This window comes from Grampus griseus (assembly GCF_964374135.1).
Source record: "Grampus griseus genome assembly, chromosome: 6".
In the NCBI taxonomy this organism is placed as follows: Eukaryota; Metazoa; Chordata; class Mammalia; order Artiodactyla; family Delphinidae; genus Grampus; species Grampus griseus.
The window spans coordinates 20,040,638-20,066,599 of record NC_139000.1 but is presented as its reverse complement, the minus strand read 5'-3'; the positions used below and the strand labels follow the sequence as shown (position 1 = coordinate 20,066,599).

The following is a 25,962-nucleotide window of genomic DNA, read 5'->3' as shown; positions in this document are numbered from 1 at the left end:
TTCCGGATGGGAACCGTGTCATATGCCTTTCTCACGTCTTCCACCTCTGCTCCTGCTTCCCCCCACCCCGGTCCTCATGCATGTCCACCCTTCACCTGTCCTCATCGTGCTCATCCTGAGTGTCTGACAATGTGCCCGTGACACAGTAGATGCTCAAACACATGTGCTGCGTCTTCCTGCTCAGGAGGTTGAGGAAGGTTTCTGGGTCAAGCGATTTCACGGTGGTGAACGTGGAGAATTTGGACAGGAAGACGCTGTGATGACAAGAAAGAAGGAGGGCCTTTCAGGTTGTGGACACAGCAGACCAGAGTGACCGGCACGTAAGAGGGTGGGGGTAGGGGGAGGCCAGGAGAGGCCTCTCGTGACTTCACAGTTTAGGAATCCACCCTGTTAGCAGTCACAGGCCTGGACGAAGAGTGGCTTCAAGGCCACCTCTGAGATTTCAGAGAAACACTTACTGGTCATCTATTCTGTGCCAAGCTCTTGGCCAGGCACTGGGGATGGAGCTTAAAAGACATATTTAAACAGTGAACTATAGTAAAAGACATAAGAACCGTGTGCTGAGAAGGATGGGAGCTATCATTTGTTGGGCACCTGCCTTCTGTGGGCATTTGCATTCAGTCCCCTCGCGGTGGATTGTGTTTCCAAAGATACCACAGCGATACCCCACCCCACATGCTCTTTTGCAATGTGACCATAGCACTTTCCCATCACAAATTGGTGTTTTTATTCTTCTCCTCTTGAATCTGGGTGGATCACGTAACTTCTGAGACTGGGCCTTAGGACACCGGCAGCAGGTCCACTTTCCTGTTTTACAGTCTTCTTGAGGGAGAGCCATCTACGTCTGACCACCAGAGACCATGCTGCGAGGAAGCTCACGCTAGTCATGGGGGAGAGGCCAAGCAGAGGGGCCCCAGGGAGACAGTCATGTGAGCGGAGCTGTCTCAGATCTTCTAGTCCAGCCCAGCCATTAGTGAGGAGAATGACCCCAGGGGACCCCTCATGGACCAGGACCGCCCAGACCTGAATTCCTGACCCACAGAATCTTGAGCAAATAAAACGTTTGCTTTATAAGCTTCTAAATGTTGGGATCATTTGCTAGTCTGCGGCAGAGAACCCAACGCCTCTTTCATCCTCCTTCACATCTCCAAGAGGCAGCGGCTGTTATCTCCACTTTATTGATAGGAAACCAAGGATCGGAGACCTGAAATGACTAATCTGAGGCCATATGGGAAGTCAATGGCAGAAGCAGGATTCAAACGCAGGCCTCAGTGACCTAAAGACTGTGCCAGTTCCCTCAGTCACGGTGCCCTCAGAGAGCAGAGGACGAAGAACTTTCCTTCTGCCGAGGGGAGCTGCCAAGTGGGAGGAAGATTTTTCCCACTACCCTTGGGTACCTTTAAAATTTTGAATATACTACCTACTCCAAAGTGAACGAATAAAGGTTCACAAAAAATGTTTTTATTTAAAAGAAAAATAATTGCGGTGTATGTGTACGTTAGGGTGGGAGCAGATGAAATTAGAGGCCGCTTCACAAAACAGAAGCCTTTGGGCTTGGCCTAGAATTGGGTGGTTCCCATCCCCAGCACATTGGAGTCACCTATGAGCTTTAGAACTCCGGGTGCCTGGGCCCTGCTCCCGCAGCTGCCCGTTGAATTGGTTGGGGGCGTGGCCTAGGCCTCAGGATTTTTTTTTTTTACATCTTTCTTGGAGTATAATTGCTTTACAGTGGTGTGTTAGTTTCTGCTTTATAACAAAGTGAATCAGTTATACATACACATATGTTCCCATATCTCTTCCCTCTTGCGTCTCCCTCCCTCCCACCCTCCTCCCTAGGTGGTTCAAACGTGCAACCCCGTTGAATGTCGCAGGATTAGATGGAGGACCAGGATTCTGCTAGGCGGTGAAAGGCTGGGGAGGGGAAGGGTGGGCTGTGCCGGCCCGAGGTGGGTGATCTGTGGAGAAAAAATGGAAAAGAATTGCTTTGGGGGTGTAGGTGCTTAAACCAAAGCAAACCAAACAGAACAGAACAGAACAAAGGGAGTGGCCCTGCTTTCTGGGCTCTGGTGTGTGTGATCACTGAGTCAGTTCACAGAAATGCTCAACCTTCATGACCAAACTGATCAATCTCAGGGAATTAATTTGAAGGATGGTAATTAATAATTAGGTTTGGTCATAGGGAGAAATGAGAAGCAACAAAAAAATCCTTCACAACATCGGGCACCTTTCCTGGACCCGGCTTTGCCAGGGACCTCCTCCTGCAGCTAGCCACGGCCTTAGGCTGCTGCACTGTGTACTGATACGGAAAGATCTACAGTATGTTGGTAAAAAAGCAATCGCAAGACAAGATGGGTAATAAAAAGCTATTCCTACACATAATGTTTTGGGGCAGCAGTGGGCGCTGGGATTAGTCAATGATGGTTAACAGTTTCTACCGTGATCCACTTTCGGCAACACATCAATTTGAGTTTCCAGAATAACTGTTGAGTGACAGCCAGGAAGAGTCTTTTTGAAGGGATCACACCATGAGACCTATGAGCCCCTAAAGCTTATGTCTTTAGGCTTTGAAATAATGATGATGATGACGATGAACAATACCATGGATACCATGCTTCCTGTGTGCCCAGCACTGTTCTAAGTCTTTCACATGCATCCGTCCGGCAGGCTCAGGTTCAAATCCCAGCTTTGCCACTCCCTAGCGCTGTGCCCCAGTGTCTCTGTGGTCCTGTTGGTTAATAAGGACACTGCTTCAGCTGAGGTGACCTTGGTACTGCGTGCGCACAGTGACTCTCCACTATTCACTGCCAATCTAAGGGTCACTTCCTTTCACTAACCCTCCGAATGGGAATTCAAAGTTTAAACTCAGCCTATTTACCAGCTTCCTTTTTTAAAGCTCTGCTATCAGCTTTCCTAAGATTTATTCATGGGTTGGTTTCAAATTTTCTATTCTCGACCTCTTAGGCAACTCTCTGGGTCTTGAAATCATTCAGCGTCAATTTTATGACTTCCTAGTATAAATTGCCCAGCCCTCCATGACCCACGGAGGCCTCTGGCTGCATGTGACATTTTAAATACTAACTTTGGGGTTCTTGTCTTGAAGAGAGGAGGAATTAAGTTCACACTGGCTCTTTAGAAATACATAAAACATGAGCTGGGCTTTTAATGGAAAAGTCACCTTCTCACAGCCTCTGCCAGTCATGGCTGGGACAGGCCATTGAATCCCCTCCCTTTTTCAAAATCAAGAGCAAATATTGGTTTACCCTTAACCAGGATGACCTCGGGCCCATTCCTGTTGCAGGAAAACTGCAGTGGGTGCTCAAATGCAAGATGGGGCCATGGCAGGACCCGTGAGTTGGGGTCTTTGTACTGTAGCTAGTCGGGCAAAGGAACACTCTGCAGGTAAAGTGGTCTTTTCTCAGGAAGAGTCCTTTAGCCAAAGGAAGGAAGCTGGAAGTGTGGAATTCCAGGAATCTGTGGAGTTCTTGAAGGCAGGGACCTCCTCACGTGTTTGTGTGTCCAGCATGGTGCTGACTAAGTAAGGAAATGGGCTGGTGAAAGAATCTGGATTGTTCCAAAGTCACGATGGACCCAGTCCTGTTCAGAAGGTTGCCCCAGGGTGGATCCTCCTGAGGACACAGGTCACCCGGCTGTTCAGAAACAAACATGGAAATTCTGGCTGGACAAAAACAGGTGAGACAACAGCTTGGTGTTAGAGCATAGACCCTGAGGCCAGGCTGCCTGGCTGTGCAATCTTGGGCAAGTTACTTAAACTCTCTGTGTTATCTGTAAGAATGGGAATAGAAATAACAATACCTCACTTACAGAATTGTTGTGAGGATCAAATACATTAATTAAAAAAAAAAAGATTAAAAGAAATCGGCACTATTTTAAAAAATTAAGCCAAAGACTAGAAAAATCTCATGCCAGGGACCCTCCCTTGAGGTGACTTATGGCTACTGAATCTCAGTGATCTTTCAACAGATTGGGCCACATTGAATCAAATTCCCCTACCTATAAGACTTGATTTTGATGAGAAATCTTAAGATGCCTGCCTTCCCCTCCAAGCACCATGGAGAACTTGATAGCCTTGATCATCACTATGTAATTTGTGGGCAGAGAGAAAGTTCTCTGGCTCCAAAAATGCCCCCTCCACCTGCTCGTGGGTGCTGGAAGCCCCACACAGTGCCTCTGCCTCTCCTTCCACCCTTGAAGCATAGTTAAGTATTCCCACGCCAGGCAAGGACCACTTGCTGTGAGCTCTCACACAGCCTTATTTTTCTGCTCTCTTACCCTCATCCCACTTGTATTTACTGCTTCAGTTTCTGCCTTCCCTGTTAGGCTGCGTATAGTAAATTTATGTGTCAACCTGAGTGGGCTACAGGATGCCTAGACATTTAGTCAAACGTTCCTCTGGGTGTGTCTGTGAAGGTGTTTCTGGGTGAGCGGAACCTCTGAACTGGTAGAAGGGGAAGAGCTGATTGCCCTCCCTGGTGTGGATGGGCCTTAGGCAAACTGTTGAAGGACTGAATAGAACAAAAAGTCTGACCCTCCTCGAGGAAGGGGGAGCTCCTCCTGCCTGAATGCCTGAGTTGGGACATTGTTTTTTTCTTCCTGCCCTTGGCTTTCAGAATGGAACGTATACCATTGTCTCCCCTGGGTCTCCAGCTTGTCTGTCTACAGGTCTTGGGACTTCTCAGTCTCCATAATCACTTGAGCCCATTTCTTAGAATAAATCTTTTTATATATACATCTTCCTCGATCTTCCCCATAAGCCCATCATAAGCTGAAAATATCATTAAGTCAAAAATGCATTTAATACACCTAACTTACCGAACATCATAGCTTAGCCTGGTCTACCTTAAATAGGCTTCAGAGCACTTACACTGGCCCATAGTTGGGCAAAATCATCTAACATGAAGCCTGTTTCATAATAAAGTGTCTCATGTAATTTATTGAATACTGCACTGAAAGTGAAAAACAGAGTGCTTGTCTGGGTACACACTGGTTGTCGTTTGCCCTCATGATCGCTGCCTGGGAGCTGTGGCTGCCGCTGCCCAGCATCAGGAGAGAGGATCACATCGCACATCACTAGTCCAGCAAAAGATCAACAAGCAGAATTCCAAGTAAGGTTTCTATTGAATGCGTATCGCTTCTGTACCACCATAAAGTCAAAACATTATAAGTTTAACCTTAAGTTGGGGACTGTTTGTATGTATAGAGACCTCCGATTGGTTCTGTTTCTCTGGAGCACCCTGACTAATACAGGCTGTAAGTTCAGGGAGAACAGGGAAATCTCTCTGTGCCTCAGTTTCCCCATCCTTAGAGCCCAGTGCAGGGCTGGCATTCAATCAATATTTGTGGAAGGAAGGAATGCCTGAGTGAGAAGGGACCCCTGTGGCAAAGCCATACCCCTGAGCCCTCAGCTCTTCCAAAGCCCTGAGGGCAGCATTCACAGGCTCTGGAAATTGGAGACTTTGACTTTTGCTTTTCTTTCAGCATCCTTCTCTCTACCCTGGTGGATCCCTGGGTTCCCAGGTCTTAAATCTATTCTCCAGTCGGGTCTACTCCACATGCTAACTATGAGACGTGTGCCTTCAAGGGATGACGAAAAAATATATATATATATATAATGTAATAACCTATGAGGGAAAAGAAACTGAAAAAGAATATATATATATATATATATACATACATATATAACTGAATCGCTGTGCTCTATGCCTAAAACTTATACAATATGGTAAATCAACTTTACTTCAATAAAAAACTTTTTTTTAAAAAAAAAAAAAGGAATGACGAGCTCACGGTGGACATAAAGCATTCCCCCTGGCGCTTGATGTGGTGGGAACTCAACTGTTACTTGTGATTTTTGAGTAGCACAGGAATCCTGAGAGAAGGGATTAGCCCCACTTTATAGAAGGTGCTGCTGAAGCTCAGAGGGGTAGAGAGGCTTGAGGGTAGAGCTGGGATTCCAGCCACCATCGGTGGGACTCTGAGTCCCATGCTTTTCCCAAAAAGCTCTCGCGGTGATTGGGTCATTGCTCCCAAATCTTTACTCCTTCCCTTAATAGAATTATACATCTTCATGTCTGCACGGCTTTGTGGTGGTGGGCAGAGGGCACCGCCCCTTCCCTGGCTTTGGGTTTGGCCACGTGACTTGGTTTGGCCAATGGAACGTTAGCAGATGTGATTAGTGCAGAGGCCTTGAATGTGCTGACCTGGTTTGGCCTCTTGTGCTCCTCTGATGTGCCCTGAGAAGAAGACACCCAGAACAGCTGCTGATCCAAAGGGAAGACTGAGTCCAACCCACTGCCTGCAGCGAAGCCAGGCCAACCTGAAAGCTGGAGTACAGCCATACCGGTCAGTCTGTGATTTGTGAACAAGAAAAGTGAACGCTATTGTTGTAAACTGCTGAGTTTTCGAGTGGCCGGTTATGCAGCATTGGTACAGCAAATTGCTGACTAATACACTTCCCTAAATGCATATCTTTAAAAATGGTTCAAGCGCAGGAGAAATGGAGAGACCACAATATCTGGGTCCCTGGAAAAAGTGTCATGGACAGTTATTAGTGTCTAGCAAAGTGACCTTTTTACCTTGGCATACAGGAAACTTCCCAGCTTTCCTGAGTTGTCAGGACCATGTAACTATTCCTGGCTTATGAAATATGAGTGGAAGTGCCAGGTGGCGCTTTCAGGCTATGCAGAGCGATTCTGGTACAGTTCATGGTTCTCTCTCCCTCTGTGGCAGGGATCATGGGGTGGGGGCTGGCTCAGACTGACCCGGGAACTATGAGATCAAAGCAGCCTGTATCACCGAGTCACTTCCCTGGGACCACAGAGGATTTTCATGAGCAAATAAACCGTGTAGTATTAAGGCACAGAGATTTGGGGATTATTGGTTACTGCTTAACCCACCATCCTGACTAATACAGAGAGAGCAAAAGACTATGGGGGGCTGCAGCTGCAACCTGCTCAGAAACCCGGTTCCAGTTTTCCCCAGGGACTGAGCAAGACCCTGCCACAAGCCTGCTCCAAGACCCAGAGCAACCCTCACTCCTCTTCCTCAGCTTCCTCAATGGCCACGTGGGGGTCCACTGGCCCCTCTAGGAGCACGAGATGGTGAGCCCCTGGCTTGCTGCCGACACTCAGGTGATGTGAATATATTCCACGGGGACTCACCCCGGCAGGGACCGTGCTGGAGCTGCAGGCAGGGGCTCTGGGTGCAGGGGGTGTGACTTCATTGGTTTTCATGAGGTCTCTTTATGCAGGGAGCTGGGGAATCTGTGGGCTCACTGCAACACTTGACGAACCTGTAAATATGTATTTGGAGTCACTCACTGCCCGGCCTTTGCATGAAATCTGCATTGCAAAGCCATGTCCAAAGAACGGGGCTTTTTAATCAGGCCAGTGTGGCCGGGGCCTGGCTGGCACCACCCCTCCTGCAGCCTCAGTTCCCTCGGCTGCTGATTCTTGGGCAATGTTATAGACTGAGAGAGAGGATGGACTTGAGGGTGCTCTGTAAACTGTAACATACCAGGGGCCGGGTTCTCAGAGATGTACACAAGAGATCCTGCCCTCTCACTGCTGGGGAGCCCATCAAAGAAAGAGGTGACCCACCACCCAAGGCAGGAGAGTGAACTGTGGGATGCAGAGGGCGAGAGAACTGTCTGCAGGGGTATCAGGGAGGACTTCCTGGAGGAGGGGAAGTTGTAATGGATTCTGAGGGGCAGGAAGAATGTGGACAGGAAAACTGGGAACAGCGTGAGAGAATGTGTGTGTGCATTGATGTGCCTAGGAAACAGCATGGAAGCTGTTGTCTGGTCCTCTGCTGCTGGAATACTCCGCAGGAGTTAAGAGCAGAGGCCCTGCGTAGACCACCCTGGGCTTAAGTCTTGGTACCATCATCTCTTGCTCTGTGACTTTGGTAAGTCACTTCACTTCTCTCAAATCTGGTTTACTTACCTATAAAATTGGGCTAATAGTACCTACCTTAAAGGATAAAACCACATGCAGGGGGAAAGCCCTTAACACTTTGTCGCGTGGTTCACACCCCAGGAAGGGTAGCTAACGGCAGTGGCCTGGTCCAGGAGGCTAGACTGACCCAAGAGAGGAGGAGCTAGTCTCTGCGGTTGGCAGTAGCCTCTTTGGGTAGCTGGTAAACCCTGTGTTGATCCCCAGAGAGATCATGGCTTCTAGAATCAGAGGGTTCTGAGTTTGGGTCTCAGCTCTGCCACTTCCCACCTGTGTGACATTGTTCTGAAACCTCCCAGAGCCTGTGTTCTCTCATCTGCCAATGGGGTGTGTTAACATCTTGATTGCAAGGACTAGATACCCCCATGCCATCTTGAGAAAAGGAGGTTTATTGTGAGGATATGTATGGACTGGAAGGGCATCGGGATTTGAAGAAGCTCCAGGATGAACCCCTTGGGCTTGCCATATCACAGGTATCCAGCCTACGAGTGGGCCCTCCGTAGCCACATGCCTGCCTGGACTAGTCAGTGGAGGCCCCGTACAAAGGAGCACCTGTGTCTGTTCCCAGCAAGCCGTGTGGAGGGGAAGCTTGGCTGTTGGGTGGGGCAGCCCCCATGCAGATGGTGGTACTTTCCCTCTTACAAAATGCTCTTGAGGAGCCAGTGACCAGTAGCTATAAAGTGATCAGCCCAGAGCCTGACCGTATAAGAGTTGGGAGGGTTTGAGCAGTTCAGCCCCCAAGGACGTAGGGGGACCTGAACAGACTCAGTGTAACTGAGAGAAGCCAGATCAGCACTCCTGGCAGAAAGGACACAGGGGACTTGTTGGAAGCAGAGCCTGGGGGACCAAAGGCAGATGTGAGGACAGATGGCTGGAAGCAGTGTTCACGGCGGGGGCCGGGGGAGGCCGCCAGACCCAGTGATGGGAGGTCTGGATTTTAATCCCAGCTGTGCCAGAGACTTGCTGTGAGGACTTGGCCTGGTCACTTAACCTCTCTGTACCTCCCAGTCCCTCCCAGTTGTGAAGTAGATATAACAATGCCTGTTTCCCCCATGGCTATTACTCAGCAAGTGCATTTAGCTTTTATGCCACATTCCCCTGCCTGAAACCGGAAAGCTGGTAAGATCTTTCAGAAGAACAAGTTAGAAATATTTATCAAGAGACTTAAAAAGGCAGGTGTGTAGGGTATAGATAAGAGCCCAGATTCTGCAGTCAGACACCTTGACACTCAAAGCCCTCCTCTGATACTTACCTGTGGCCTGATCTGGTCACATCAGCTCTCTGAACCCCAGTCATGTTTCTTCTGTAATATTTGTCCCCCAGTGGCTGCCTTGTAGAATTGTTATGAAGTTTAAAAGACATAGTATAGAGTATGTGTCTGGCTTATCGTATGCATTGAATAACTGTGGGTGCTATTATTATTATTATTGGTAACATGACAAGGTGAAGACTATTTTAGCATCTTGACAACCGGTACCAAACCCCTCTTAGGGGAGGCACTGTCTTTGTTTGGGAAAATGCCCTGCGAGGGCCTCTCAGGGAGGAGGAAAGCCTGTGGGTGTGGACTAGGCAGGGGCCAAGGTGACAGAAGATGGGGCAGCTGCTCTGTTGGAGGCATGAGAAGGCATATGTGGTTTTGACTCCAGGGGAGGGACAAGGAGGGAGGGACAGGAGGGAGAGTGAGAGAAGGGAGGGGACACAGAGGGGGAGAGGTGCTAAGAGAGTTAAGGGAAGCCTAGTGAAACCCACTGTCGGGGTGTCTGGACCTGTGGTCCTGATGGGGAGGCCTCCCACTCCACTTTTATATGCTCATCTGTCTTCCACGTAAGTGCCTTCTCTGTCCCCCCCCCCACCCCCCGCCACTTCCTGGACTTAGGAACATCTACTGTGATCATCAGAGCTGGGGGGCTGGAACTCTGAGCAGGGACAGACTTTCACAAGCACGGTAAGGGGTGAAGATCAGCAGAGGCAGCAGGGACGGCCCCAGAACTCACTAGAATCTTGAGCTGGCCCTGGGCTTGCACAGCTCGCTCCTTCTACCCGCTTTGGGGGATGAAGCCAACTGTACCCTGAGGGGTAAGGGGGATGCCGCTGACCTCGGGTTCCACTGGTGGGTATGTGTCAGTGGCAGTAATACGTACGTTATGGAATCCTTGAATGTGTCAGGTACCGAGTCAAGAACTCTATATGTATCCTTCCTCTAAATCCTTACAACCGCCCTCAGAGTTTCAGTGATTTGTCCAAGTCAGAGAGCCTGTCAGTGAGGGGAACAGGCTCAAGTGTCAGCAGAATGATTCCAGAGCTGGCCCTTTCAGCCACTACAGTGACTGGAGCTGGCTCTGTGAATGGACACTCAAAGCTCCAAAAATAGAAAGCCAGAAACAGACACAAGGGTGTGACTTTGTACATGTCTGTACAGGCATAACTTGGAAATATTGCAGGTTTGGTTCCGGAACATCACAATAAAGTGAATATGGCAATAAAGCGAATTAATTTTGGTTTCTCAGTGCAAATAAAAGTTATGTTTACTCTATAGTATTTCATATAATAAGTGTGCAATAGCATTATATGAAAAGAAACAATGTACATACCTTAATTTAAAAATACTGCTGGTGGAAAAATGGCGCCAACAGACTTGCTTGACGCAGAGTTGCCACAAACTTTCAATTTGTAAAAAATGCAAAATCTGCAAAGTGCAATAAAACAAGGTATGCCAGTATACAATTTTTCTATGACAACTGTCATTTCCATGGGCAAAGGGTAGGGTATGACTGAGACCAACTGGCTACTGGGGAGAAATAAAATCAGTTTCTATCACACACTAAAATAAATCCAGATGCTTATAAGATTTAAATGTAAACAAATAAATAAGAAGAAATGCATAATCATTTGATCTTCATTGTGTAAGTTAGATCTTTCTAAGCATATGTGCAAAAACAAAAACCATGAAAGAGAAAAGACTGATATATTTAACTGAATAAAACTTTACAAATTCCATAAGACAAGAATACTTAAGCAAATTTGAAAGTCTAACAATAAAATGGCCAAAGTATTTGTAATATGTATGACAAACAGCAAAAAGACCTTGTAAATTAATAAGAATAAAGATGAAAGGGTAAGGGATGTGAAAAGGCGATCCAAAAACTATGTGGTAAATAAAAGTACAAAAATATTCACCCCTTCTAAAAACAAAATACATTCAGAGTAAAAGAACCTTTTCTTCTCCCACCAATAGTCCCAGATTAAACACACTCAGTATTGGTGAGGGTAGATGGAAACGGGAGCTTCCAGGCTGAGAGCAAATCACCGGTACACCTGTTCTGGGGAGAAATGAAAGGAATACATCCAAAGTCTTAAAGCCATACCAGCTCCTTTCAGCCAACAATTCTATTACTACAACTTTATCCTGAGGAAATAATCATGGAGGTATGCAAATATTCAGCAACAAGAATATACATTGCAGTGTGGTTGCTTTTTTTTTTTATAATGATAAATGAAAACAACCTAAATGTCTAATAATAGGTAATTGGTAGTGTAAATTATGGGATATCTGTACAACAGAATAAATCTTCAACAGCCATTAAAACTGACAGTGTAAATTTAGTCTTAATAACAAGGAAAGATGTTTTAATTTTATTATTTAGATAAATAAAACATATAACAAAATGGTGTTAAGTGTGACCCCATTTTGTAAAAACTTAAAAATTTATATGTATAAATTTGTAAAGGAGAAATCTAGAAAATGTATACTAAAATGTCAATATATCTTTCTGGGAAATGGAATTTCTGGTGATTTCGGGGGTTTTGTTTTGTCGCTTATGATTTATTTTTCCTCTAAAATATTTCATTTGTCTATAAAAACATATCTAAACCAATGAAAGTGATAAATAGATGATTTTCCAGGATGTAGGCATAGCAGAACTTACAGGGAAATTCACAACTTTAAACAATGTTATCTTTAAAAAAGAGAAAAGCAACCAACTTTATGTACTAGAAAAGGAACAAAAACAACCCAGAGGAACATGGTAAGAATAATAAAATAATAAAGATTAAAATTAAATAGAGAACAACAACAACAAAAACCCCAGTGGAATTAATAAATAAAACCACGAGCTAGCTCTTTAAAAAGATGAATAAAATGTAAACTTCTGGCAAATCTAATCAATGGAAAAAGGAGACACAATTAAAATGAGAAATAAGCATAACCACCCGAATAAAGGAGATCAACACAGGTAGGGAAGAGCCATGCAGTTTCATAGTCTTATATTAAAAATAATACTAATGAAAATGCCTCGTCTTCTACAAATAGATAAACTACAATGGGCATCCCAAGACGTACTTCATTCGTAGGTCAAAAATCAGTCACCAAGGGAGCCTAGGCAGAATGAACCAGCTTTCCTGTCCAATCGTTCTGAGTCAGCTCTTGACAAAGTAAAAATTAATCAAATAAATAAATAGAAAGAGAAACTTCTGCCAGAAGCTCGATCAAGCATGTCAAGATCAGCCTCAAAATATTATTTAAGACGCGTCAGGATTGCGGGGTGAGATGACATCATTTGACAGAGGCTGCAATTTTCTTCCAAGGCACAAACGAGCTCCGCCATTGCTGGGGTGCAGGCTCCCCCAGGGCCTCTTGGGTTATGTGTGGTCTCTTTTGCTCGGTGAGGTTTAAGACCTTGGGGCATGCTTCTAGGCGAGGCTTGTGTGTCCAGGCACATTTAAGTTCTGGTGAAGTTCCAGCCTTTAAAAGCGAGCCTTCTTCTCCTGGAAAGACCCTGTGTTGAGCACCACTGATATTATGGGCTCCTTCATGCTTTAATGACCATGAACTTGCCCCCTGAGAAGCACTGTGCCCAGAGTCTCCCAACACGTTTGTGGATAAAAGTAAAACCCGAAGGGTGTGGGAGTTTCCATGTACATTCTTTGCTCTGACATTATCTAACTTAGTCTGGGACTTCTGTAAACATTAACAGATGTTCATAATCATAACTGCAGAGTAAGTCTTAAAGTATGTCTTTTTTAACATCTATTTATAGGAAACTATTGTAGACACCAAAACCCAGTGATGGTGATCAGATGTTACCTAAGCGTGTAGACGACTGCCCACCACACTGTATTTGCTGGGAGGGAGATATTAATTTGTCATCAACCATTTTTATTTAACAAAGATTAGTTTCAAAATACAGTACCAGAAGGGAAATCAAAGGGAGAACATGAGTTAGGGCCTCTGGATTTAACTTTTCCCCCAAAGCTCATCTAATTGCAGGGAACCTGAGTCAAGACTCTTGGGTCTTATTCTCTCCTCCCATTTCAGCCCAGCCAGGAGCACCGCATGGATGCACAGGGTGTGGAGCTGATAGAGGCTGCGAAGATGGGGGTCTCCGCTTGCAGATGAGACACACAGACCCCCTCAACTCTTCACAGAATTAATATAAACAACCATCTGGGGAGGGCTTCCCTCAGGCACTTTGCAGGGTTCCTAAGTGTATGAGTGAGTCAGGGTTCTCCAATGAAAGAGAACCAACAGGTGTGTGTGTGTGTGTGTGTGTGTGTGTGTGTGTGTGTGTGTGTGTGTGTGTGTGTGTGTGTGTGTGTGTGTGTGTGTGTGTGTGTGTGTGTGTGTGTGTGTGTGTGTGTTTTATAATATAGACAGATTGATTTTAAGGAATTGGCTCACGAGATTATGGAGGCTGGCATGCGCAAAATCTGCAGGGCAGGCTGGTAGGCTTATAACCTCTGAACTTTACCGGCTGCCTCTAATGAAGGATTACTCAGGGAAGGCTCCCTGGGGGAGGTGGCACTGAATCAAAGGGGAAGTGACAGCTAAGAAGGACTGAGCGTCCACCTGACTGAGGCTCTGAACGTGGAGTAGGATGTGGATGGGCGGAGAGACTTGGAGAAGGCATCATGGATCGTGGTCCTGCAGAAGCAAAGGCGAGGAGGCTGGGCTTGAGCATGCTGTGCTCTGGGCTCAACGGGGACGGCGAGCCACCTGCGCAGAGGCACACGTGAGGAACCGGGAAGCTGGCCGGGTGGCCGCGCCATCCACTGCCCCTGCATCACTGCTTGTTCCTTCGCCCTGGGAGCCAGGGTGTGTGGTTCCGCCTTGGGTCCTCTGGCTTTGGCGCCTGACCCACTGACCCACATCACAGGCAACTGCGCGCTCCTTTCCAGCCACCTTGGCAGGACCTGCTGGCTTCATGGCTGCTGTCACCAAGTCTTACGCTTGGGCAGGCAGGCAGGAACCCACCCCAGCCCGAGAGCTCCGTGCTCCCTGACCTACCGAGACTGTCTGGCCCTCTCCACTGAGGTTTCCTCGGAGCCCGGAGCCCCCTCTGGAGGCCTTCCACCATCCCTGTGTCTAGGCCAGGGCAGAGGATATGATTGTTCTGGGCCCCGTAGGCTGCTTCCAGTGAAGGAGCCGCGTGTGTGTGTCAGCCCCATCCCGACCCCCAGGGCTCCTCATGGCTCCTGCCCTGGGGTCTGCAGACTGGCCGCAAAGGTGGTGACTCCTGGAGGATGTGGCTTGGTGGGATGGGCAAGATTTAAAGCGGTAGAGGGAGGAAATAAGGAAGAGAGCAAAGTGAGCGAGGTGTGTGTGGGGACCAGCAGTCAGCTGCTCATTTATTCAATCCACAAACGCTCGTGAGTACCGAGGCCAGGCCATTCACAGGAAGGAAGGCGCATCAGCTTGGTTCTAACGGGTGGCGAAATAAGGCTGGAGCCGTCTTGTGGGACCTCTCACCCCTGGGAAGTTCCCCAGGTTCGTGTCCGCTTGTGCGTGTCCAACACTGACCTCATCAGGTTTAGCTCGTGCTTTTGGATTCCCTGTTCCCATGAATGACACCACAGAAACCCAACCACTCAAGCCGAAAATTTAGGCAACATCCCTGACTTCTCTGTCCCTCACTCCCGGCACCCAGCCCTGCGGCCTTTCCCGTGGAGCCGCCCCTCTGAACAGCTCCACATCTGTCCACTGCTCTTGATTTCCCTGCTGCGCTCCTGGGAAGGACCCATGGCCTCTGGCCTGGCCCTCTACAATAGCCTCCCGCTGGTGTCTATGCTTTCACTTTCACTTCCTTCCTGTCCATTCTCTGCGCTGAAATTGGAGGCATCGGTCGGTCAAAAGGATCAAGCTGATCACGGCACTTCCAGACTTAAAATCCTTCATTGGCTGATCTCCCACTGCTCTCAGGACAGAGTGTCCAAAGCCCTGAACGATCTCCCCTGCCAGCCCCACACAGCTAATTTCTCTCCATTTTTGATGCCATCGCAGCTACTCCTCCTGGTGACCACCCCCCCCCCCGCCCCGACCCGCACAGGAGATGCCATTAGTCTTCATGCCACCTCCCCTCCCTCCCCTCCGCTTGCAGCTGTAGCTGTGGTGGGCACTTCCCCAGCCCGTCGCCAGGTCCTACCACCAGCTTCCACCTCGAGGGCCTGCTGGGGCTCTCTGATTTTTCGGCTCCACCCTCCCATCCTTTGGAAGGACAGTTCTGAGGCATATTCTTTTCAGTTCTTCAGAGAATTCCCTAGAATGGATCCCTGGTTACCCTCAAATGTGCCCATTCCACACCCTCACTGGCTTTCCCTCTTTCCTCCTACGCCCTCGGATCATCACCTAAACAAACTCTCTGCTCCCAGGTCCTTGCCTCAGGCTCTGTTTTCAGGGGACCCAAACCAAGAAACGTCTTCTCTAACCCAGACAGGAGTAGATGCCCCTGCATTCTTATGGTTCTGTGTTATAATTGTCTGTCTGTGTGTCCATCTCCCCTGTGTCAGTGTGAGCTAGGAAAGAGAAGGGACCATGACTGTCCCTTCCCAGCACACAGCACAGGGGTATGTCAGTAGGTGCTGTGAAATGCTGTGAAATGAATGAATAAGCAATAGGGTGGTCATGATAAAGATACACAGCAAACTGAGGATGCTGAAGGTCATTTGTGAAAACTCCACAACTAACATCATACTCACTGGGGAAAGAGAAAGATATTTTCCCCCTAAGATCAGGAACAAGATAAGAATACCCACCCTGTTCATTTATATTCAACAGTGTACTGGAAGTTATAGCCAGGGCAATCAGGGCAATGTCTTAAATGAAATAAAAGGCATCCAGATTGGAAAGAAAGAAGTAAAACTATTTCTATTCACAGCTGACATAATGTCATATATAGAAAAGCCTAAAGAATCAACCCAAAACTATTACAGCTAATAAATAAACTCAGCAAAGTTATAAAATAAAAAATCATCATGCAAGGATATTATATTTCTATATACTAGCAATGAATAATCCAAAAGGAAATCAAGAGAACAAGTTCATTAAAAATACTATCAAAAAGAATAAAATATTTAGGAATAAATTTAACTAAAGAGTTGTAAAGACTTACACACTGAAAACTGTAAAACATTGCTGAAAGAAATTAAAGACATAAATAAATGGAAAGACATCACTTTTTTTTTCAAATTGGGGTTGTTTTACAATGTTGTGTTACTTTCTACTGTACAGCAAAGTGGAGTTTCCTGTGCTATACAGCAGGTTCTCATTAGTTATCTATTTTATACATATTAGTGTATATATGTTAATCCCAATCTCCCAATTCATCCCACCCCTCCTTGCCCTCCTTGGTGTCCATATGTTTGTCCTCTACATCTGTGTCTCTATTTCTGCCTTGCAAATTGCTTCATCTGTACCATTTTTCTAGATTCCACAAATACACGTTAATATACAATATTTTTCTCTTTCTGACTTACTTCACTCTGTATGACAATCTCTAGGTCCATCCACATCTCTACAAATGACTCAATTTCATTCCTTTTTATGGCTTAGTAATAAGACATCCACTTTTATGGATTCAAAGATCTAATATTGTTAAAATGTCAATACTCCTTGAAGTGACCTAATGATTCAATGCAATTCCTACCAAAATACCAATGGCCTTTTCTTTGAAGAAATGGAAAAGCTTATCCTCAAATCCATATGGAATTTCAAGGGACCCTGAAGAGCTAAAGCAGTTTTGAAAAAGAAGAACAAAGTTGGAGAACTCACACCTCAATTTCAAAACGTATTACAAAGCTACCATAATCAAAACAGTGTCTTACTGGCGAAAGGATAGAAATATAGATCAATGAGAATTGAGAGCCCAGAAATAAACCTACACATCTATGGTCAGTTGATTTTTGACAAGAGTGCCAAGACCACCTTTCTGAGAGAAAGAACAGTCTCTTCAACAAATGGTGCTGGGACAACTGGTCTCAAAATGTAAAAGAATGAAGTTAGACCCTTTTTTACACCATATGCAAAACTTAACTCAAAAACAGGTCAAAGATCTACATGTAAGTGCTAAAACTGTAACTTTTCGAAGAAAACAGAGGGTTAAATCTTCATGACCTTGGATTTGGTAATAAATCTTAGATATAACACCAAAAAAAAAAGAAGCAACAAAAGAAAAAATAGATAAGTTGGACTTAATCTAAATTTAAAACTTTCCTATATCAAAGAACACTACCTAGAAAGTGAAAATACAACCTATAGACTGGGAGAGAATATTTACAAATAATATATCTGATAAGGAAATCATACCTAGAATATACAAATCCTAAAACTCAACAACAAGAAGACAAATAACCCAGTTTAAAAATAGGCAGGGGACTTGAATAGACAGTTTTCCAAAGAAGATATACAAATGGCCAAAAAGCACATGAAAAGATGCTCAACATCATTAGTTATTTAAAAATGCAAATCAGGGCTTCCCTGGTGGCACAGTGGTTGAGAATCTGCCTGCCAATGCAGGGGACATAGGTTTGAGCCCTGGTCCGGGAAGATCCCATATGCTGTGGAGCAACTAAGCCGGTGCGCCACAACTACTGAAGCCCATGCTCCAGAGCCCACGAGCCACAGCTACTGAAGCCTGTGCACCTAGAGCTCGTGCTCCACAACAAGAGAGGCCACCACAATAAGAAGCCCGTGCACCACAACGAAGGGTAGCCCCTGCTCACCTCAACTAGTGAAAGCCCGTGCTATGAAGGCCCAACGCAGCCAAAAATAAAATAAATAAATTTATTTAAAAAATGCAAATCAAAACCACAATGAGAGATTATTTTACGCTTGATAGAGTGGCAATAATAATAATAGTAATAATAATGGAAAATAGCAAGTGCTGGCAAGGATGTAGAGAAATTGGAACATTTGTACATTGCTGGTTGAAATGTGAAATGGTACAGCCTCTGTGGAAAATAGCTTAGCAGTTCATCAAAAAGTTAAACACAGAACTACTATATGACCCAGCAATTCCACTCCTAGGAATATGTCCAAAAGAACTGAAAATAGATATTTTTAAAATTTGTACATATGTCCATTGCAGTACCATTCACAAATGCCAAAAGGTAGAAACAATGCCAATGTCCATCAACTGATGAATGGATAAACAAAATGTGTCAGATCCATACAGTGGAATATTATTCAACCATAAAAAGGAGTGAAGTGCTGACACATGCTTCAACACGGATGGACCTTGAAAATATTATGCTAAGTGAACAAAGCCAGACACAAAGGGCCACATATTATATATTCCATAAATACGAAATATTGAGAACAGACAAGTCCATAGGGACAAAAAGCATATGGATGATTGCCAAGGACAGGAGAAAGGGGAGGATGGGGATGGGAAGTGATTGCTTAATGGGTACAGGGTTTCCCTTTTCGGTGATGAAAGTGTTTTGGAACTAGATAGAGGTGACGGTTGTACAACATTGTGAATGTACTAAATGCTACTAAACTATACACTTTAAAATGGTGAATGTCATGTGAATTTTACCTCAATCAAAACAAAAAGGAAGTAGTGTGGGTCCGCCTGCGGTGTCTGGTGATCTCAGTCTTCCCATCCTGCCTCCCAGCTGCACAAGTGAGTCCCACGCAGACAGGATCCTTCCAGCCCAGGTCTTTCACGTTTCCCACAGAGCAGCCACCCAGGCCTTCAGACTTGGAGCTGCGGTGATCTTTGCCCCTCTCCGCCCTTTCCTGTGTGTGAGTGGCTTGGCAGGCGTGGGGGGATTGTCTCACATTTTGAATCCTCCATTTCTCTGCGAGAGCCCATCAGAATTTGGCCAGAACTGTCGTCCTCGGTGACAATTACTTCCGCCAAAGGTGTGTGAATGTTTATGATTGCTCATATGCTTTCTGTTTACCATGTCAGCAGCACCGTTAGCATTCGTGCTGATAATGAAAACTCAATTTATAATAAAAACACGCATTGTGTTGTGGAACTGGGTTTTAAAGGTCCTGTAAAGGCTTTGTGGAGATTTATTTGAGTCTCATAAATGTCTTGCCCCAGGGTGACACTTCAGAGCCTTCCCACAGTTCACTGTGAAGGATTTGGTTATTAGAAAACTTTTATAGTCTCTTTAAATTTAATGGGAGAAGAATAACAAACTGAATGGCTTCCAACAATAATGGATTCCTGTTATCTGGAATGTCTTCTTACCCTAAGTAGGCTACCCTAAATAGTGCGAGATCTCAGTAGCTGGGAGTTGGGAGACCTGGATGTAGGCTACTCCAAGGCTAAATAACTGTAGGTAAGTCCCTTCTCCTTTCCGGGCCTCAATCTTCTCTTCTGAACTGTCTGGGGGTTGAAATTTTATGTAATAAGAACTTTTGATCCCATAATCCCATTCTAAGGAAATTTTCCTGGGGGGAGAAACATTCAACCAAGGCAGAAAATTATATGCCTAAAACTGTACAACACAATACCATCTATACAGGCAAGAAAGCAGAAGTTAAAAAAAAATGACCCATGAATTGGAAATAGCTGATAGAATTATGGAACAACTATGACAGAATAATAAACTGACAAAAATAGTCATTGCCATTTATAGGTCCCCCACCACCATCTCAACCCAATACCACCAAGACCGGCATGACGCTCATTAAAACGAAACTGATTATTTCCAGGTGATGGGCTTATGGTTGATTTTTGTTTTCTCCTTTATGCTTTTGTGTATTTTTCAAATTTTCTATAATGAACACATATTACTTTGATAATCAGAAAAAAACAAACATCATTGAGATAGCAATTAATTTTATAAAGAATATGTGACAAAAGAAAATGCTTTCGTTATAATGTGAAATGAGAAGGAAACAGCACATGAAATGAATATTCAGATTGTAACTAAGTTGAAATGGTAACAGATCAAATCTCTGAAAACCACTTTGCCTAATTATCAATTCATCTAATAACCAATTCTCTGAAAATTCACCCCTCTGCCTTTAGGTGTTTTTAATATCTATTCAATTATCATATTATTTTTCATTTTATCATCTTTTGACATATTAAGTATTTGTTATCCAATTGTCTACGGGTACTTCTCATAATTTTATATTTCTAAGAGTTATTTTAAACATCCCTTGATTATGGGATTGTTTTTATCCTTGTGTGTGTAATTTGTTCCTTTTTAATTTACTTTTGAACAATTTAAGGACTTATTAGGATGTTTGTTAAAAATCCTTTCTTCAAAATTTAATATTTCGAACGCACTTTCCAATGGTACCCAAGACACTAAGTGTAATAAATTATAAAGCCTCCTTTTGACTTGATCCTTCACTAGAATCCCATCACCAAGCTTATGGATCAAGCAAGATATGAATGTCTTAAAATATAAAAATATCATTTATGAAATGCTGACGATTTAATCAGTGTAAAGTGTCAAAAAGATGGCAAGAAAGAATAAGATACCCAGATGGATTTAACACAGCAGCAAAATGTAGGTGAGTTCATCTTAAGGGAATGGCTATAAATAAACTGACATAAAACCCAAGGGAAATTGAAATAATAATAACAGTAATAATAATAATGCTGTGTTAGGGTGGTGGAATTTTGGTGTTTTTATTGAAAATTCTCTTTAATTTTGATTATTTTTCCTCTATTCCTCTCTGAAAGCATCTGAGTATCTTATTTTAATTTTTCTTTCCACAGTATGATTTCATTGTAAACACTGAAGATGAGAACTTATGACGAGTTTTGTGTTCACTTAAGCCATTTCTTGTGTGACAAGACAGAGATCAGCTGTTATTCATAGTCCTTGTTACTTTCTAATGAGGGGACATCCTGGTACTAGGAGCAGAGTTGGTTACTTTGTTGAGCGGGATGGTGGATATAGCTAACGAGAATTTTGGAATGGCTGTGACAAAGCTAAATTGCCCTGCATAAGAAAGGGAAAGAGGTTAAGAGTATAGGAGTCAGGGAGCTAGAGTCAGATGCTGAGAAGATTGAGAGTGAAGGAAAAGCTCCAGGGAAATGGCAACCCTTCCTAGTTGATCATGACACTGAAGAAGAACTTGGAGGGGGGGCGTCTATAGGGATTTGTTAAGCTGTTAGCTGTACAGGGCACAGCAAGCACTACCACTCTTTCTCCTACCAAATCATCAGCAACGTCTGCTTGGCTCACAGATCCTTTGGAATTTCTAATGATAAACCTTGAACTTTGGGGTCTTACCTCAAGATTGGCCCAGTGCAAAAATCAGGGCTTTCTATAAGAGCAGGCGACATATGGGTTATGTCCGAATATTTGAACATCTGTGTGTGAACATACCAAAAAGGAGAAAGAAGGGAAGAAATGAGGGAGAAAGAGAGAAAAGAGAGAAAGGAAACATTTTATAAGAAAAACTTTATACTGTCCATGCTGGTTTAAAATTGAAGTATGAAATGTAATTATACTTAAATTTAACGAAAGAGAAAGAAATGGGATGGAACGTCAGATAAACATTTTCTCAAAAAAAGCAATATTCATTGCTAAAGATTCCTCTAAAGAGATGAAAGGCATGAAAAACTTTAAGTTGTCAGAACCTTTGTTATTTTCTTTTAATTAAATCTGATAGTCTCTGCTGTTAATGTCAATTTAATTTGTTTATATTTATTTGATCCCTAGTTTTTGGACTTACTTACATCTTTTTTTTTCCTTTTTTCCTTTTTCTTTTTTTCTTTCCTGCTTTTATTCTGTAAGGTCTTCTATATATTGTTCCCCCTTTTGCCCCTGTTGACTAGGAAGCATAGATTTTATTTATATTCCTTTAGTGGTTACCTTTAAAAACTTAATGTGTATATTTAATGACTAATTTCTCTAGTACAATCTAAAATTACTGATGCCTCTGATAGGCAGATGCTTTCCATACATATCTCATTTTCTTCCCACAATGCCCTTAGCGGACTTCTAGGGATTCAATAAAAAACACTTCCCTCTTTCACATTCAAAACGAGGACCAGTTGAGAAACAAGATCCAGGAGACAGGCCAAGGGAGACCAATGTTAGCTTCTTATTGATAAACTGGAGAATGTGTCTTCATACCTCCAGTCAAAGAGCTTGCTAAGAAACCTCCCTTCACTCCCCTTTTACAATTTAAACCTTGGAACAGCCCAGCCGGGGGTAAGTTTGGGCCCTAGAGTCACCTACTTACTCAGCACTTCTGCCTTTCACTGCTGTGGAGCAAGGGGACAAAAAAAGTGAATATCTTCAAACATGCAACTTTTGAATAAATTAGCTCCACCCTCTGACAACCCGGTCCAGAGGCTGTTGCTCCACATCCGGTGACGCATTCCTCCCGGGCCCTCCCCCGGAAGAGGAAGAGACGGGTCAAGAGTGTTACTCCCCTGGTGTTCCGTCCACACGGAAACGTGGTGGGAGGAACGAAGGTTCTGCCATAACAATTCCTAACCAGAGCAGTTGTTTTGCCCGCGTTACAGACCAGGAAGCCAGCACCGTGAGAAGTACCATGACTCGCTAGGGTCACCCACGTATTAGATGGCAGAGTATTTTGGAACCAAGTCTGTCTAGTTCCAAACTCAGGCTTTTAGTCACTAGCTCTAGCAGCTTATAAGCTTTTTGAGGGAGACATTACAATAAATATCTCCACATTTTCAGCAGCACCTAACAAAGTGTTTATTAAAAGACTCATGGCAGGGTTTAATGTAAAGGCCTGGGGGTTCTGGTCCAGTTTGTTGCTTCCTTGTTTCATGGTCAGCCAAGTTTCTTGACCAGGACAATTCCCCAGGAGCAGGAACCAGTGATGCTGCCTGGGGACCTTTTATTTTTTTGACTCTGGTTGTTCTTTTGTTGGGTTTATAGTTTGAAGTACTTTGTTGTACTTTTTCGACATCCACTTTCTCGCTTAAGCCCCCTACTACCCGTGAGGAAGGAAGGACAGGGTGGGGAAGAGATTCAGCAAAGGGCAGAGAGGGATGAAGGGCCACCAGTGGTCCAGGCTGGTGGTTTGGTTAGTAACCCTCCAAACCAATGCCCTTAAAGATTTGCCTAACATCTGTTTCAAGAGGGAAAGAGAGATTTGCTTCATATTAATAGAAACTGTACAAAGAAATTTACTTGCTTATTTGTTTCCTCAGGCAGAAGTAGTGTCAACATTCTGAAAAATACCTGCTGAACATTCCAAATATTCCCCACTTTTGTGTGGTTCTTACACTCTCTTCAGTTTTCTTTTGCGATTTGCTAAACTGTACAACTTTTTGGTAGGTGTGTTAAAGGGTTTTATATTTAGATAACGAAATAAGCCGTTTGTTTCCAGAAAACAGCCCGACTTTACGGAAAGGACTTTTACAAAATTGTAGGCCACTGTGACCTGTCCACTGAAAACAGGACTGTGCTTCAGAGGAATGTTTTGTTTTTATTTTCCACTGGGGGGTGCTGTCTACTTTGGTGGAAGTGGAACCACGTTCCATTTCACCAATCTATTCCAGCGATCCTTTAGCTTCCCTCATGGATTTGTGCGCTGGGCAGTTGTCCAGCTGTCCACTCCTTAATCTGGCTTTTTCCGAAGTCCCACAGGGCAGCAGTGTCCGGGTTTAGATGAGATCCCAGTCGGTCTGAATCCTACTGGGGCCTCTGCGCTCAGACTTCTCATTACCCTGGTAAAAATGCCAGGGCTCACCCCATATGTGTGTATCTACTGCATGTCCCCATACTATCTGTGATTTAATTTCCATGATTTTGCATCCTTTGCCTTTGAAACAACATAAACTAGGCATCTCTCACCTGCTTCCTAGGTCACAATTTCTAACTTCTGGCTCAGCGGCATGGTCCCCCAAGTTGTTGGCATGTGGCTTTAGAGTGTGGTTTCTCCAACTGTAATGTGCAAGGGAATCACCTGGGCATCTTGCGAAAATGCAGATTATAATTCTGTAGGTTTGGGGAGTTGAACCTGAGATTCTGCATTTTTAACAAGCCCTGAGCAATGTCACTGTTTGTTGACAGTCCACATTTCAAATGGCACGATGTTACCTACTTGTCCCATCCAGGAGTTTTCCCACTCAGTTTTGCCTATGGGGGTGTAGGCAGAGACATTCAAGGATGGAGGTTGATCAATATCTCTTTAGAGCTTTGTCTCTTACTTAGCTTTTATAAATTGTTTCTGCAGGGTCCCTTTCCCTGGCTTTGTTACATCTCATCTCTTTCTTTTTCCCTATTTGGACAACTATGAGGCAGTGTGTTGATGCCTGTGTCTGTCACATCTGTCCTCCGAGTTGTCTTTCACTGTCATATAAAGTAATTTCATTTTCTTTGATCTCCTTTCTCATTGAGAACCTCAATCAAAATACAGTGAGTGGGCTTCCCTGGTAGCGCAGTGGTTGAGAGTCCGCCTGCCGATGCAGGGGACACGGGTTCGTGCCCCGGTCCGGGAAGATCCCACATGCCGTGGAGCGGCTGGGCCCATGAGCCACGGCTGCTGAGCCTGCGCATCCGGAGCCTGTGCTCCGCAATGGGAGAGGCCACAACAGTGAGAGGCCTGCGTACCGCAAATAAATAAATAAATATATAAATACAATGAGTGATATGATAATAGTAATGGCAACCTCACATGTGCATAAAGCGTTTTAATACCCGTAAGACAATATAGGTAGAGGCTATAGGCCAGGGCTCCAGAGTCTGCCTGCTTGCATTCAAATCCTGCCTCTGCTACTTTCTAGCTGGGTGGCCTTGGGTAAGTTACTTAATCTGTCTGTGCCTCAGTTTCCTCATTTGCAAAATGTGGCTAATGATGCTTCATAAGGTCCTTGTGAAGATGAAATGAGATGTGTGTGTTCTAGTGAGGCACTTAGAATAAGCCTGACACGTAGTAGGCCCTCAATAATCAGCAATGTTCTAATTGCTCAGTCCTGTGGGGAAGTTAAGGAACCAGAGATGCACAAGGAGAGATGACTTCATTCAAGATCCCACAACAAGACTGGTGGCACAGAAGGGACCAGATCTGACTCCAAGTCCGGTGCCCCGAGCACCCCCAACATACTTCCAAATGTGGAGTTTCACTGTGGAGCCAATGCACAGCCCTGAGTGTGACTGTTTTCCCAGCATCCTGTTGATCTTTTGTTCTCTCTTTACCTCTAAATGGAGCATTTTCAGCTGGTGTGATTCATGGATCTGGGACTGCTTGGCTCTCATTAACTTCGAGGAAAGTCGTAGGGCAAAACCCACATCAATCAAGCCTCCAAATTACTCATCCATCTTTACAGGTGATGCGTGGACTGAGATGAACAGGGAGCGAAGCGGGTATCATACAACAGCTATTTAGATTTATGAAAATCACATAAGCGCTTACATCAAGTTCCAAAACTGAAGCTTGCTCTGTTTTCACAGCAAGGTTGAACTTCAGGGATAAGAGACAGGGTGTCACAACAGAACAGCCTCGAAACTCAAAGTCTGAGGACCTGGGACTCCCAGCTTCACTACTTACTAGACTTGTGGTCATTTTTTTTTAAACATCTTTATTGGGGTATATTGGGGTATAATTGCTTTACAATGGTGTTAGACTTGTGATCTTGAGCAAACATTTTAACCCTTAGACTCTGTTTTCTCATTTTACGATTCATCCTTGCAACAAACCAAGGAGTTAGTTATTATCCCCATTTTACAGATGTGGAAACTGAGGCATAGAGAGGTTAAGTGACTTGCCCAAGGTGACAAGACTATGAAGAGATAAAGCAGGGCTTCGAACCCC

General features: G+C 44.5%; 1 protein-coding gene across 1 annotated transcript in view; it reads right to left on the bottom strand.

Moving 5' to 3' along the window:
* The window catches only part of RNF183 (ring finger protein 183), a gene marked incomplete at its 3' end in the record, with an annotated part of 360,397 nt that extends 342,615 nt beyond the window's left edge, over window positions 1–17,782 (bottom strand). The window contains exon 1 of the mRNA XM_082655855.1: window positions 17,750–17,782. The remainder of the gene's footprint in view (window positions 1–17,749) is intronic.
* Window positions 17,783–25,962: the final 8,180 nt, after the last annotated feature.